We start from the raw sequence: 15,780 nt of genomic DNA on the forward strand, positions 1-15,780 counted from the left end.
TGTTTGTTTACTTGCTTTTTCTGATTTCTTTTTTTAAGGCAATGCATAAGAAAGGTAGAACTTCTGAATTCTTTGCTCCAGTGTATTTCAGTAGTCAACCTGACTGCAAAGGCTAAGCAAGATACATGCTGTCACACGTTTTGCACTCCATAAACCTCTTCAAATCACAGGCAAACTAATAAGTGAAAACCTTCTAGAGGTTTTATGAGTTTCACTCTTGGGAAATTTAAATTCTCACCCATTTTCCTTATTTAAAAATTTTTGGGGGAGGGAGGTGGGGAATCAAACTGAATTTTGAAAGTTGTTTGCATCATAATAACAGTTTCTCAACAGTAATCTCATATTCTCTCATTGCTTTCTAATTACTACTTAGCAAGCTGATTAAGTTCCATTGTGTTCCAAAGTAGCTTTAACTTGCTGTATTGCTTATCAATATAACCAGCTGTTCAGTGGTAGATTCAGTGATGACGGCATTTTTAATTGCTTTTTTCGTTTGGCTAAGTAAGTTCAGATGGTCACTAATTAGTTCTGTCATGCTGAGGTAGTTTTGTTATGAACAATGCCATCAGTGTCTCACTGAAAAGAATTTTCCCAAGATCTACACTGCTTCATTATCCCTAGGAATTTGTCCTCAGTTTCCTTATTTGTTATCACTCACATGAGTAAGGTGATATGAACTAAAATGAACTGTCACTTAAAAGAAAGCTTCTACTAGTGCACATAATGAGTTCTCATTTTCCTCTGCTAAAAAGCAACCAATTGAAACACTCATAAAGGCTTATTCTTTATTAAGGTCTATGATATGCTTTAGGGCAACCCAAGTTGTTTCAAAATTATAAGGCATTGAGGCAGTTTATGTTATTCAAACTGTCTGTGTTTCTCTTACATAAGACGACATGAGATGACTGGCCTTTTCTTCAGTATTTTAGTCTTTTTCTATGTAGGAAAATAGTCTTCCTGAAATACAAAAGGAAACAATAATGGCACTTTTCTTCAAGATGAATAAAAATAAATTAAAAATAAATAAATACTATCAAAAATAATGAATATTAGGGTTTTTTTATTATTTTTCAGGGTTTACTTTTATTAAAATCCATTGCTGATTGTATTTTTTTAATATAATAATGTGTTTGTAACCTATAGTACAAAAAAACTCAGTTGGGGACTAAAACATCAATAGAACTCCTTACAGAAGTTTTCCTTACAGTTTTTTTTAAATAACTGCTTTTTTTCTATCCTTCATTAGAGGTCATCTTTGACAAAGGTTTTATAATGCCTGTTGGTTATAAAAGCAACTTCATACTGACTGAATTGTTACTAAAGATTCACTTGTGATGTATCATTGCCTGTGGCCAAGACATGTACAACTTTCTAGAAAACTTACCTAAAACACTAAAAAACTATCTAATCATGACTCTGTAGAACTCAGCTTTTGTGTTGTAAGGATTTTTTTCATTTATCTCTTCATTCCTTAGCAGTTTGTGTAACTTTTAGTGTGGAACAGTGTCTCTTGACTTTCTCAGGAACCTGTATCTGTTTCAGTTTTATGATTTTAGCATAAATGTGTGAATACCCTATAGTATTTTGATAAGAAAATTTATGTTCTTGAGCCACCAATGACTGTTTCAATTGACTGTAGGATCAAACCACTAGAGGATTTTAGATGAAAAATGTGGGGAAAAAATCATCAAGCTAAAAATTATATCTTGCAGGAAAATAGGCTGCAAGGAAGGCTGGGAAAAACATGCTATCTTGGTCTACCTGGGGAATATTCAGCTGCAGTTAGTTATTTTGGGTTCAACATGTCATGGAAACTCTTTAACAGCAATTTCTGTCTGAAGAGTCAGATGTGAAGGTAGAACAGAAAACACAGCAGTGATTATGCAGCACTAAAGAGTGACTCCTCTGGTAGCCCACAAAACTGGTTTATACCAACTCATTGAAAAGAAAAGAGAAAAATCCAGCTGTACAGATGTGCCTCCATCACATTTAAGGCATTATTCTAATGGTAGTTGCTGAATCAGAATTTCTCACTTTTCATCAACTCCTATTTATAGCCCAAAACTATTGATATTCAATTTATTAACATTTGTTCTATATAAATCTTTAATCACTCAACATTTGTCTGATTGTACAATAATTGTTCCCTGTGGACAAAAAGTGATGGAAGTATAATTAGTATCAATAACAAACATAGATAGCAGGACTAGAGAGATGTTAAATCTTATAAAAATACTCTCTCTATATATTACATATATATGATACATATTTAAATATATGAAAAGAAATTGAGAAAGTAAATTTCGGATAAATTGTTTATAAATCCAGTCCAGTAAACAAGTGAACTTTAAATTACCCATCTACTCCATAATCACTAAACATTTACTCTGACCTACAAGAATGCTAAAACTTGGAACACATCTTTGAGCACTATAAGGCTGTAAAGCTTTGTCTTTGTGAAGGTGTATATATTTTAAAATACAGAATAATCCTCTTCTAATTAAGGTTAAATTTTCAGTCTTTTTAAACCCTTAATTATCTGCAGCTTCTTTGGGGTCCTGAATTTGTTACAGGGTGAGTGAAATGTGATTTTTCTAAAATAATAAACCAGACATTACTTCTCCTTTAAAAAAAGAAAATAAATGTATAAAATAACAATAGAAATCTTATATTCCTAAAAAACAGGTGTTTTTTTTAATCGAAAACCAGTGACATAGAAAAATTTCTTAGAGAGCTGGTTGCCTCAAAATACAATCTCAAGCTCTAATTCATGCAGCTACTTAGAGCTGGGCAAGAATTAATGTTGAGAGAGATGTGTTAGTTTATATACACTATAAATAAAACAGGGTTAAAATATCAGCTCAAGAATTATTCTGCAATTATCTACACTAGGTAATTAATTTAATTGACACTTCTTTTCGGTGTTTTCTCTTGTGCCAACTGGCATTTTCACACCAAATCCTGGGCACATTTCAGGGCATATACACGACATATACCATTCCCAACGGGGATATGAGTGTGGCAGTCTGTCTTGGAGTAAAGTATAGTTATTTTACTATGAACCAGGTATTCTGCTTGGACTCAGAACCAGCGAACATTTGCTGCCAGTAACACAGGCCTTGCCTGAATTCTTGTCTGTACAATCTTTATAACAAAAAGATTACGGAATCTGTTCAGAATCATGGCATCAAGGATGTAGTTTTTTTCTTTGCCTAAGAATACCAAAACAACATCTTCCACAACATAAGCATTTTTATTTTGTTATTACATTTCACAAAAAATCTGGTCACTGTCAAAAATAGAAATCACACCTTTGCAAAGCCAAGAGTTTATTTTAACATGACGGAAATCAACAATCTAAGAAAAAAGATTTATTAGTCAGCATCTAATTATGGAAAAAGAAAAAGGAAAAAAAAGACTAAAATTAAACAGGGGAAAAAATATCAAAACCAATAATACGGTTCACATTTCTAGGCTCATACTTCTTTTTATCTAATCCTTTTTCCGAGAATTATGTTTACCTTTTCATAGCTGCCCACGGTTCTCAGGTGGATAGCTTCAGAACAGTGAAGAGGGAGTGTATGGAGAGAGTGGCTGCAAGAGTCCCTAGTATCCCAAATACCTCACTAAGAGGGGTATGATGTTGATGGATTCTTCTTCCTCACATTGGAATATGCTTGGAGGGGTTCTTTTATGTCTGTTAACATGTTTTTATACTTTAATATTTCTCATTATTTACAAGTCCACATTAACTTTTATTTTACTATATGCATCTTGGTTTACACATTTTACTCTACTTTCTGTGTAAACCATAAAAATTTTTTTGTCCAGCTCCTCATCTCCATTTCTTCAACTGAAGAGTGAGGAGGGTTTTTTTAGCCATGGGGTCCCTGATGTCTGCTTGGGCTTCATCTCTTACCATCTCATGCCTGTAGTCCTGCACACCACATTCTCTATTGCTACTTCTCAGGGTCTCTACTGTCATACCAGTGCTGCATCACGGTACTTGCATGACTAATGTAATGTACTATGTCATCACTGTATAGTCAAAACCATCTTATTCTACACATAACAGCTACTTTTTGCTACTAAGTATGTATATAAAAAAAGATAGTTCTACCATACTAATGTAAGTAAAAGTGAAATGCATCAGCCACAACCACCTGGTCATTAGACAAATTGCTATTACAGATAAACCAAGTGACAACAAAGCTCCAGGTAGGTCACAAGTTCAGACTGAGCAAATCTGTCTCCATTGTAAGACTCTGTCAACTCAGCACAAAACCTGGACCTTCTTATTATCTGTGGCAGAACTGTATTCTTGGGCTACAGGGCTATATTTATGGGATGTAAAAGGCATAAGGTCAATGGCAGTCCTCTATAATCACATGAATTTGCATCATTGTAGGGAAAGTAATCCAAGATGCACTGTGACAGCAGGAATAGAATTCTTAGCTACTTATAGCAAGAAAAATATCTGCAGGGCAATTAAATCTTATATTCTCTCCTAGAATTTTTTCTCCTGGTTTTCTTTCTCATAGGATGAATAGTTATATCATCATCTCAAGAGATATGGGATTGAAATGCTTCCCTAGGTTCAGAAGTACCTTGAGGTCTCTAGGACTTCTGAAGATAATACCTTCATGCCCTTGGAATTTGCTTTCAGTCGGGTGGGAATCTTCAGTATCACAACTTTAAATGCTCCCTCCATCTGTCCTACTTTGAGAAAAAAAAAACATGGAAATAAGACACCACTTTCTATACATTTTGTTACAGAAATCCAACAAGCACTACAGGCTAATTCCAGGTGCCTAGAAGCACATTAGTCAGTACATAAAGGCAACCATTTATACCTTGCACAGTAGGTTTTAAGAAAGACTGTACTCTTTTGTTTTTACAGAATAAGCTGTATCTACATAACTGTAATTTACTTCTAACTGTCATTTGGTCGTATGATGCAAGTGACAGAGGTGGTCAAATTATCATTATACATCCTCATATGACCCAGGTTGCTGGCTATTTATGAAATGTTATATCAGTAAGAAACTTATGTTCATTATGTCTGGATGTCCACAATTAGGTGATTTGCAAAATGTACCAACTTTTAATTTTTTTCATAATATATTAAACAAAAAGATGAAATAGTTTAAAATTTTAAAGGTTTTTTTACATCAATCTTCATAATGCTCTGGTCTACAACTTTTTCTGAGCTATAACTGAATGTATAGTACAGTACAGAAGCTCAGAAGTGACACCATCCACTGGGGAAACATGCACAGACTATTACAAATAAGCTAGAGATGGAAATCAAAATGGCTACTCAATATTAAAACCTTCCAAATATATTTAATCAGTTTATAACACCTTCCCTAGAAAAAGGACTTGACATTTCCATAAGCATTGTGACAGTGTAAGAAAATGACTTTAATGTATTACACTGATGAAATTCTTCTGAACTGTGTATGACAATATGTTACAATGATGAACCCCCAAGCTGTAGATGCGAAGACAACCTAATCATTCTCTGCACTACCCACTGCAGGCTTGACAGTACTACTTTTTAATTCATATTACTTTTTGGGGTACTTCAGAGCAAAAGCACAATAGAAGCCATGATAAATGATTATTGTTTAAAGTCCTTTCTTGAACCTCAAGTACTGATTGTTCCTATAGTTGGAACTGGATTTTTGCTGTTCTAGGATATGAATGGTATTAGTCACCCTAGAGGCTTATTCCATGTTTATCTCTGTGAACAATGAATCAGCAGATTTTGACACCTTAAACACATTTCCCATTTATTTGTTACACTTTCACTTTTTATGATGATTACTTTCTGAACTCAGAGCAAGGTGCTCTGGACACCATGCTGGTATTTATCTCAAGCAGGCTCTGGGGTGAGCCAGAGAGCGCCGCACAATCAAGCATGGTGAGGGGAACGAGAGCCATGGAGATGGCTGGGGCTGGCCCAGGACTAACCCACAAGTGAGGCCTGGCTTAGCAGCATCCATGGCCAGTCTGGGCTATGGATGGTGGGAACTGATGGCTGTGGGCAGTGGCAGAGGCTGATTTGGGGTCCTGGGCCATGGACAGGGTGCGGGAGGCCCTAGGGTGATGGTCAGGCATGGTCAGGGCTGGCGGTGCCCTCAGGGCCCTGTCAACCATTTTACCTCATCTGCCTCACCTGCTTCAGCCAGAACTGTGCAAATCTCTCCAGTGGCAAAAGTCTGACCAGTAAGGAGGTCACTGTGCAACAGCTGTCCTTTCTGTCAGCTGAAACTGGGAGTGGATCTTGTCTAACTTCTGTACATCAGCTGCAAAACAGGGGGAAGAAAGCATTTTATACATTAGAAAATACAATTTAAAACCTGAAATCAAACCTCAAGACTAAAGAGAAAAACATGAGAGATGCTGGTGACTCCTCAGAAAGCCTTTTCTTCCTCCTTCCATGAAGACTGAAGGACTCAGAGGGACTTTGGAAGTAGGAGCAGAATGCTATGAGGAAATGATCTATACTAAAAAGTTTATATATATCATTATAGAAGGACTTTTCTTTATTAATTGGGTAGTTTGGACAATAGTGTTAGTATTGTAACTTGGCTAATTAAAGGTGGGGTTTTTTCTTTTTTAATTGACTGCAAAAATATTAGCCGATCTAAGAATATATTCTCACCTTAAGAATAAATTCAAGAAGAAAATCCAGAAAAATGGTCTAACTTTTTTGTTTGAGGTGTTTATGGTTCCCAGAATCTGTTAAAAAAAACTTTCTGTGACGTAAACAGCAGTAAATACTGCAATACACATAGACAAAGAAAAAATAGCCTTAAATTGAACTTCCATGAGGACAAGAATTATATAGTACATCCAAAAGGAGAAACAGGGAAGGAAGAAGCCTTGCTCTTTAGGATGTGCCTCATCACTCTCAGCTAAAACAAAGCAGATCTTAGATCTTCAGGGTTGTACTGCAGATAATTCCTTTATTTGGTCTGGTTTATGATACATATCCAGTGCTTTAAAAATTATGAAAAAGCTTCAAATTATAATTCTGGAAAGGTGTGCCCTAATAATAGTGATATTTCATAGAAATTACTTGAGTCTGAACATCTTTTGCCACTTACTCAGAATCAATAAATAACAGCACCAATAGGATAAAAAGATAACAAAAATTTTGGGGGAATGATTGAGAAAACCATATACACATGCAAATTTATCTGGTTGTTGATATACTCATGCATGTTAATAACATACCTTGCAGTAAAAATAAAACCAGGACTTGGACAAATAAACACATTCTCGTGAGATGATAAATAACTACATTGTCAGGTTTCCTGTGACAGTTTGTATGCATGCTTTTCCTGTGTGGTAACCTCCACATAAATAAAAAGTAGTTCGAAATACTATATTCTTCTGTCATTGAAAGTAAGATAGTTTGCATTTATAACTAAGAATCCATACAGTTTCATAGAAAGTTATCACTCAGAAGATGAACACATGGTAACTTTTAATACATGACAAATTTCTATTTTACATTGTTTAAATACTAGTAAGTAAGAGTGCAGGCCATACTTGGAAGATAACATTGTATTTTGACAAATCAGGACATTTTCTCTTATACAGTGAAAAATTACTGAAGATGAAACTACAGTTATTTTACTTCAGCTTAAGAGAAACTAATACCAAAAAAGCTGCAATAGATGAAAGGCATAATTTACAGTGGCCAGTTAGCTTCTGTGACAACTTCTCCTGTTATTCAATCAACAGTCGCAGAGCAGAGGATTGAGAATGATAAGAAACTGCAGGAAGGTCTCTCACTGAGAGGTACAATGAACTCATGTTTTAAATTTAAGAATTTGTACATAGAACGTAGCTACACACTGATGTGGACAAAGATGAATTCAACAGTGCTCAAGATAGCATCTGGCAGGCAAAAGTATGACTTGGTAGTCGTCTCAATTTGAAGAGACTGGAAAGTTTGCTAAAGAGGATGAGTTATGAGACAAACCAAACCTCTCTCTGAGCAATTGTGAATTCAAAATGAAGGGGCTTTAATCGAGGAAGCACGGAAAAAAAAAACAGAAGAAATAACAACCCTTTATTAAAAGATATATGTGTGTTGGCAAGAACAGTAACAGAACACAAAAGAAACTAGGCAATAATCCTGTACCCAAAAAGTCCCTTTCAAACAAAAGAAAAACAAACAAACAAAAAAAAATCTGAATGAATACTTCTCTGTCCTTTAGCGCAGTCCTAATCGTGGCCTGCAGGGGGCGCTGTTGAATCGCTGGAGGTGCAGAGCCTGCAGTTCTCTGTAGTGACCTGCAGGGGGCGCTGTTGGGCTCTGGTAGTCACCGTGTGGGAAGGGGGTCTGGGTCTCCGATCACGGGAGAAGCCAAAAAAGAAAATGAGGGACCCTTCCCCCAATGGAATAAAGAGGAAAAGGAAAGTAGTCCACCCCCAACAGAACTCACTCTTGTTCCCAGATGACGGTGTCTCAAGGCTCCTCTTCTCTCTCCCTCAGTGGGCACAGAGCTCTCTGATGAAAACACAGTAGGCTCTGGCTGGAGTCATGAGGCAGTGCATAAAGCCAGCCAAGAACAGTGATCCAGCTTCACCAGGATGAGAAGCCAGAAAGCCTGGCTTCCAGGCTTTTTCTCTAAAAATGCCCACACACAGATTCTGTCTCTGTTCCAGACAGAGAGTATCCAGCCAAACTGACCTGTCCTGTGTGAGGGCGGCCAGCAACTCCCCCTGCAAACCTGGGCCAGCTACCGAAATCTCAAAAACTCCTCACCCCCACACTCTCCAGCTTTGATGGGCCATTAGCTAGGATTTGGCTTTGCCGCTAGGTCTTTTGTAACGCTAATCGCCCTCCTTTCCATTCAAACTTTGTCTTTCCTACAGTGGGGGGCAGGGGGAAGAAAAAATTCCCTCCTCTCAGATTTCTAACCTATAATAGTAGTGCTTGATGTTGGAGAAATTCTGATGCTGTACAAGGTATTTGTCTTGTGAGGAGCAGGCATTTGTACTTGGTCCTTATGGATCCCTTCCAACCCGAGATATTCTGTGGTTCTGTTATATATTTTGGGGATTCTTTTTATCTAAAAAATCTCTCAGGTTCAATGGAAACTAGGAATTTAAAATTCATTAACTTCTAAGCAACTTCTGATTTTTGCAGGAGGTCAAAGTAGATCAACACAGTGACGCTTCCTGGTTTTGTAATTTATAAATATACATGGAATAGATATTAATAGTTGTAATATTAAAATCATGCATCAAGAGTTTTAGTGGTTCTACAGATCATAAAATATTTATGAGTCCAGCTATGAAAATAGCTGTTATTTTCTAAACCATGTGGAAACCCTTGATTTGTTCTCCTTAAAACATTCAAATTCTTGGTATTTGGATTTGTGTTCCATGTCCCAGATGAATGAGGAACAGAATTGTTTTAAATGTCTGTCTTTCACACTCTCCAATATTTAACTACTTTAATGTTTCACTAGAATAAAAGAAAAAGAGCCACAGTACATAATATAGGCTTTGTAAGTGAAATTGACTGTAGAGAGCTTTGTAGACAAATGCATTGGGCAGAGAAGCAATTTGCTTTTGTCCTAAACTCTAAATTTCATATCCTGTTTGAAAGCCTTATTCAGATTAGTGAACAAGGATGATGTGATATTATGTCCTATGTTTAAACTTGGTATGACATCAAATATCAATGATGCAACTTCTAAGTATTTTTTCGTAGTGTACCACAATACCTGAGTAAAAAATTCCAGACCCCTTGTACTTTTTCTGACATTTGTCTTGGTGCTATTCTTCTAATTGGGCTGCACTGGCATTTTAACACAATCACTTCAAACCTAATTAAGTTATAGATGACCATTTGATTATTTTGCAAGGAAAATGAATCCAAGAGAGCATAGGAAGTATACTTATTTGTTATGTATGCTCTAGTTCTAAAAGGCATCCACATTGGAGAAACTGAAACTTCCAAGCTGCACATTGTAAATGTGCTATGAACTGTTATTGTATACGCTAGCAACAGAAATGGACTTTAAGGTCCAGAAAACATAGAGTTGTATTTAATGCACCAATTGTCAGCAATAATTATTGAACAAGGAAATGTAAAATACTTTCTATGATAAATGATTGAAATGTAGGAGCTTAAGTTTGTTGTGTAAAACATTTTACATCATAGTGACAAAGTTAGTAGTAATTAGTAAAGTTAGTTGTTAGTAGTAGTTTAGGAAACATAAGCTTTACAACTGTATATTCTTTCTTACCCTGACATAGCACCTGATGCCATTGATGGAGTCTACTCATGTTTTCATCCTAGACTTCCATATACATTTTCTGTAATGTATTTAATATGAATAAAATAGACATATTACTAATAGGACTGTGGTGGGTCGACTTGGTTGGCCTTCATGTGTCAAGTAAGGTGCTTTCCCAACTCGCCTTGTCAGCAGGGCAGCTGAAGAAAATAAGATGACTGTGGGTCTAGATAAAGACATTTTAATAAAGAAAAGCAAAGGCTGCATACGGAAGCAAATGAAAACAAATCTTATTGGCTACTTCCCATCAGTGGGTGATGTCCAGTCACTTCCTGGGGAGTAGGGCCTCAATATGGATAGTGGTTACTGGAGAGGCAGCCTTGATGCTGTGCAGGCACTGCTTAACTGTAGTCAAAACATTAGTGTGCTATCAGCACCACCTGAGCTACACAGCACCACTCTATATGTATGGAGGACATACATATAAGGACTGCTTATATGTATGAATATAGGACATCCTTTACAAAAGCAAACTAAATATATTCTTAAAATTGTCCAATATTTCAATCAGTTCAATACTATAGTCCCTGGGTATCTAGTATTAATGATCTAATATTAACCATTGCAGAAGATTATCTTACCTTGGGGAAGGAACTATTAAATATATTTTTCATTTTCATTACTGTTTTTAAATTGTGTTTTGCATGAATGTTAAGTCACAACAACAATAAAAGCAGATATTTTATCCTCTTCAGTGGTGTCATTGCAGTGATTGACTATAATTTTCCTCCAACATTCTTTTAATTATCTATCTATCTGCATCATCATTTATTTTGAGTAGTTCTCTTGGCAGGTAAGCTCAGTCTGAAAATCACTGCTTGTGGAAATAAATCAACAATGACAACAGGATATAGACCCCCTCATTGCTATGATATTGATTTCAAATGAACATTTGTCTTGTCAGTGTTGTTTTAATTGGAATTAACATCATTACAATCCTGATCAATTACTGTATTGTAATTTCAAATTCTGTTCTCTCCATCTGCCCAATTAATGGAAAAGTGTGCTTTGTTTTGGTTTTCTAATCTTAGAAGCTAAATTGGAACAGATGCTTAGTTTCTAGAAATCAATCCATCACATACAAACATTCTCAAATATTAAAATTAATTCTGTTGTATTGCAATCATATTCTGTCATGGCTTGATATTTAGTATGAATATTTAAAACTAATTTTTAGATATATACAATCACAAGATTTCTGTATTATGTAATTTATTATTTATATTTAGTTGTATGTTCTGAATGGTCACTGCAAGCACTACAAAAGATTTAGGAACATTAAAAAAGACAATCAAGACATAGAACAGGAAGTGTTCTGGAGAATCTTGGTGTTTTTGCAATTTGAGGAATCATTCACTCAACAGACCTCAGAAACCAGGTGATTCTTTAGAGTTCTGAGTCACACTGAAAGCAGTTTTGAGTTTTCCATACAATGAGAAATGTCTACTATTAAAGACTATACATTTCAATTTACAGGGCTACAGGAGGTATATGACATCCTGACATATTTTCAAGATTTATTTTTCTGTTTTTCCTCCTCTTCTTTTCATACTTACTGTTGATTCATATATTTGACGCATTCATTCAGATGAGGCTTTTTCCCCCAAAGGATTTTTTTTGTGAGCGTCTGAAAAACATATCTTCCCTTTTTTAATCTCAAGGTGTATCCATTACAAAAAGTGCAGAGTACAATGGACACCTTAATGCCTTCCAAGGAAGGCTCCAAATAACAATAGTGAGAGTTTATGAACCACAGAAACAGTGTGACACTGACTTCCAGGTCAAAAAGAAGGAAAAACAGTATCCAGTTGAGCTGACATCTTTCTCAGGATTCCAGAATAATTCACTATGATTTTAGTCAAGCAAAATTTCTTTACAGAGTTTTTGACAATATTATGCAATGTATTTTCATTTTTAGAGCCAATGCTGTATTTAGTAGACAGATCAAAGCAATCACTTTCTGTGCTTTCACAACTGTTAAGGATTCCAGTCAGAATATTATTTTCTCTAGTCAGTACATATCAAGACAGGGAATTTTAAATAGCCATATGGACCTACAATGGAAACTCCATCAATCCTAGCAAAGTACAATGTCATAATAAAAAAAAAATAAAGACATAGTGTCTGGGTTTATTTCTAAGGGACATGGGAAGAAAGTTTTTTATATTCACCTCTAAAATCTCTTTCCTCTAAAGTCCTGGCTTGGCTCTATGTGTTGCAGGTCCACAAAATATTCTAAGACGCTGTTTAAACAGTCTGCTAATCTGCTAAATATGTTCAAAATGAAGTAAATGTGTCTGAAAATGCACTTTATAAAGGAGTAAAACATTAAATAGTCAATAATATTGACCCTAAATACTCTGACAATACCTGAATTTCCTGTTCTACACCAAGTTTATCCCAATTCCACTGTGTATACTGTTTGTTTTTAATTACTAATACCAAATGAGAAACTGGAGGTCATTGGCAAAACATTTTTATAAATATGCCATCTTTGTATGTATGTTTTTTCATATTCTCCTTAAGTCATTCTTTATTTCACTTTATCTTTTAGTACATTAATCTCTTGGGATGAACTATGCTCATCTTAAACTTTTGAATATTCTAAGCCTAATCTGGCATTAATAGCATTTACTTAAATTCATATATATTTTTTTTTTCAAAAATCTATAATTTAAGTAAAGTTATATGAAAATTAGAATAGAATACAGCTTGGAAAAATACATTATTTTATATACCAAATAAATCACTTCCCTTCAAAGTGCACAAAAAGAGGCACTACAAAATGCATACATATACAGTAATATATATACCATAAACATTGCTAGTTTTCACCTTATGGCACTATATTTAACATTATGCAGTTGGAAATGTCAATCAAAAAGTGTTTTATCAATTGTGAAAATGTAGTAATTGTTTATTATGTTTGAGAAGCTTTAGATTTTTAAGACTTTCAATTGTCTTTAAAACATTGTTTCAAAATGTTTTAATTTCATTAGTGATGAAGATACTGTGTTTAAGAATCAGCAGTGAGGATTATTTGCAAAAAATAGCAGATAAGTTTTAATCATTAGATTCAGTAATCATTTAATTCCTTTTTGAAAAGTCCCCTTCTCCACTAGGTTTTTTTTTTAATCAAATTCTAACATATTTAAAATATGCTGTTCTTTCTGTGGTTTAAAGGCTAATATATATAAGCATGTACATAGACTATATAGTACATAATCAACTAGATTTAATTTACTTAATTCTAATAAACATATATATATTTAGTTAGAAATCTAAAAACACAATGAGAAGTTAGATGTGTATGAATATAACCTGAATTTTATGAATTTAAGGAGCCAAGGTTTCATCCAAATGACTAAATTGTTACTATGGAGACAATTCTGTACATTAGTGTTTGTTTTGAAAGTTACAATTTTCAATTAGCAATTTTTTATATTACCTATTCCATCACAACTCCATGGCTTCTTCTACAGGATTTGCTAGAGTGACTACTTATTCAAGAATATTGTAATTATCCATTGGAACAAAAACAATTAGATGGTTTGGGGTTTTTTATATAACACACAGTTGGATTGGTAGTTCATAGAACAGAGATATAAGGATCATTGTGAGATATTTAACATAAAATGTCTTTTCTTTATTTTCTGAGATATTTCTCCACTTTTTAAATTTAGAAGTTGAAGGGCACAGCCAGTGAAGGAAAAAATTAAATATTTTAGAATTCTCAGAAACATATTTGAAGTTGTACTTTCATATTTGTACTGTCTGCTGGAAGAGATTTCATAACCTGTTTTTATTCCATGAACATTTTTTCCCCTATTAAATAGACATCAGAACATTTGAAGTGATGCTACAAAACAAGTTTTTCTTCCCTCTTCACTTCTCTACTCAATCTGTCGTTTGCATTTTGAGTCTACTTCAGATAGCCTAGTTTTGGCAAATATACCCCCAGAACTAATGAAACTGCCAAAAGTACTGTATGTAATGTGAAATTTCATGTCCCCTTGAATTCACTTTTATGAAAGTAAAGGCATTTTTCAAATATGGATCTTGAAGTGAAAATTGGTGATTTCAGACAACTTTCTGAACACAACAGAAATAACACGTCTGAACCACATTCAACTTCAAGAAATAAATGTTTATAAGTAAGTCTCACTGGAGTTTGGGGGTGTTCATATTCTTATTTCTCTTTTATTACTAATGCGTCTACTCAAGAAGAGTATGCAGTGGGCTAATACGAAAGGAAGAAAATAGCTCTAACAATTTTAAGTTTTGCCAGAAACCACAGATTAATCAATACAGAAACACATGTGGGTCTTTTGTAACTTGTTTAGGCTTTATGTTGCAAAGATGTGCAGGAAGTATATACATATCGTTATGAAAACAATTCAAACCATATATTTTCTACTGACAATTATATTCAGATCACAGAAAGAGATAAATATATATACATAATGAAACATGTTTATCTTTCCTCTCCTTTTGTGTGTGTGTGTGTGTTTGTGTGTATGCAGGTGTCAAAAAAGGCTGGTACCAGTTGTCATGGCAAAGCTCAATTTTGCAACTCAATTATGTGGAAATATGTACAATCTCTAAACGTGTCTTGGTATTATTTGCATAATAATTCTAAGACGGTCAAGAATCAAGTTTAGAACCTTAAGGTATCCTATATTTGGCATTGCACAGATCTGGAAATATTTTTAACCCTTAGGTCTGATTCAATACTATTTTGAGACCATAGCTACCCCCTATAATCAAGGAATGGTCGCTGATATTTAAAAGAATTGGTTTGGGGATACTAAATTATTAACTGTACCAAATAAGCCATAATGGGAAAAGACAATTACATTTGTTTCTCAGTTTGTTTCTAAAAATAAACAGAATTTTAAAAAGCAACCAAAGGCATTCCCAGTTGAACTAGACACTTAATCAAACACACAGATCTCCTGATAAGAAATGAAGTGCTTTTCTGACTGGAAGTGTTAAGAAGCTCTACTCCCAGTGCAGAGAAGAAGCACTCACAACTTTAATCAGTTTCCACTAAGAAGCAGAAATCTTCTAGGGTTTGTATCTGTGCTTTTCATTATTTTATCCCTATTTATGGGACAGCAGTATTTCGTTTTGCCAGCACTTCCAATAAGTCATGAGCTATTTTATTCCTGAGAATATTTTAAGTCATAGAATCATTACAATTGGAAAAGACCTCTAAGGTCATTGAGTTCAACTGCTAACTCTGCACCATCATGTTCACCACTAAACCATGTCCCCAACAGCCACATCCATAAGTTTTTTTGAACACTTCCAGAGATGGTGATTCCACTAATTCCCTAGGCAGCTTGTTCCAAATAATATGTCAAAAAGTGTTTCCCTTTATATCATAGCATAACACTAATTAAATATCGCAGGTTAATAAACATCCTAAGTAGGAAGCAAGATACTA

The 15,780-nt window shown here is 34.7% G+C and overlaps 1 long non-coding RNA gene across 1 annotated transcript; it reads right to left on the minus strand.

Moving 5' to 3' along the window:
* Positions 1-771: 771 nt before the first annotated feature.
* On the minus strand, positions 772-4,714 carry LOC135413874 (uncharacterized). The gene is made up of 2 exons (XR_010430457.1): positions 4,608-4,714; positions 772-957 (listed from the first exon to the last, which is right to left on the minus strand). It is a non-coding gene; the product is annotated as an uncharacterized LOC135413874 (long non-coding RNA).
* Between the last annotated feature and the right edge of the window lie 11,066 nt (positions 4,715-15,780).

The sequence above is a fragment of the Pseudopipra pipra genome, chromosome 4 (genome assembly GCF_036250125.1).
Source record: "Pseudopipra pipra isolate bDixPip1 chromosome 4, bDixPip1.hap1, whole genome shotgun sequence".
Taxonomy (NCBI): Eukaryota; Metazoa; Chordata; class Aves; order Passeriformes; family Pipridae; genus Pseudopipra; species Pseudopipra pipra.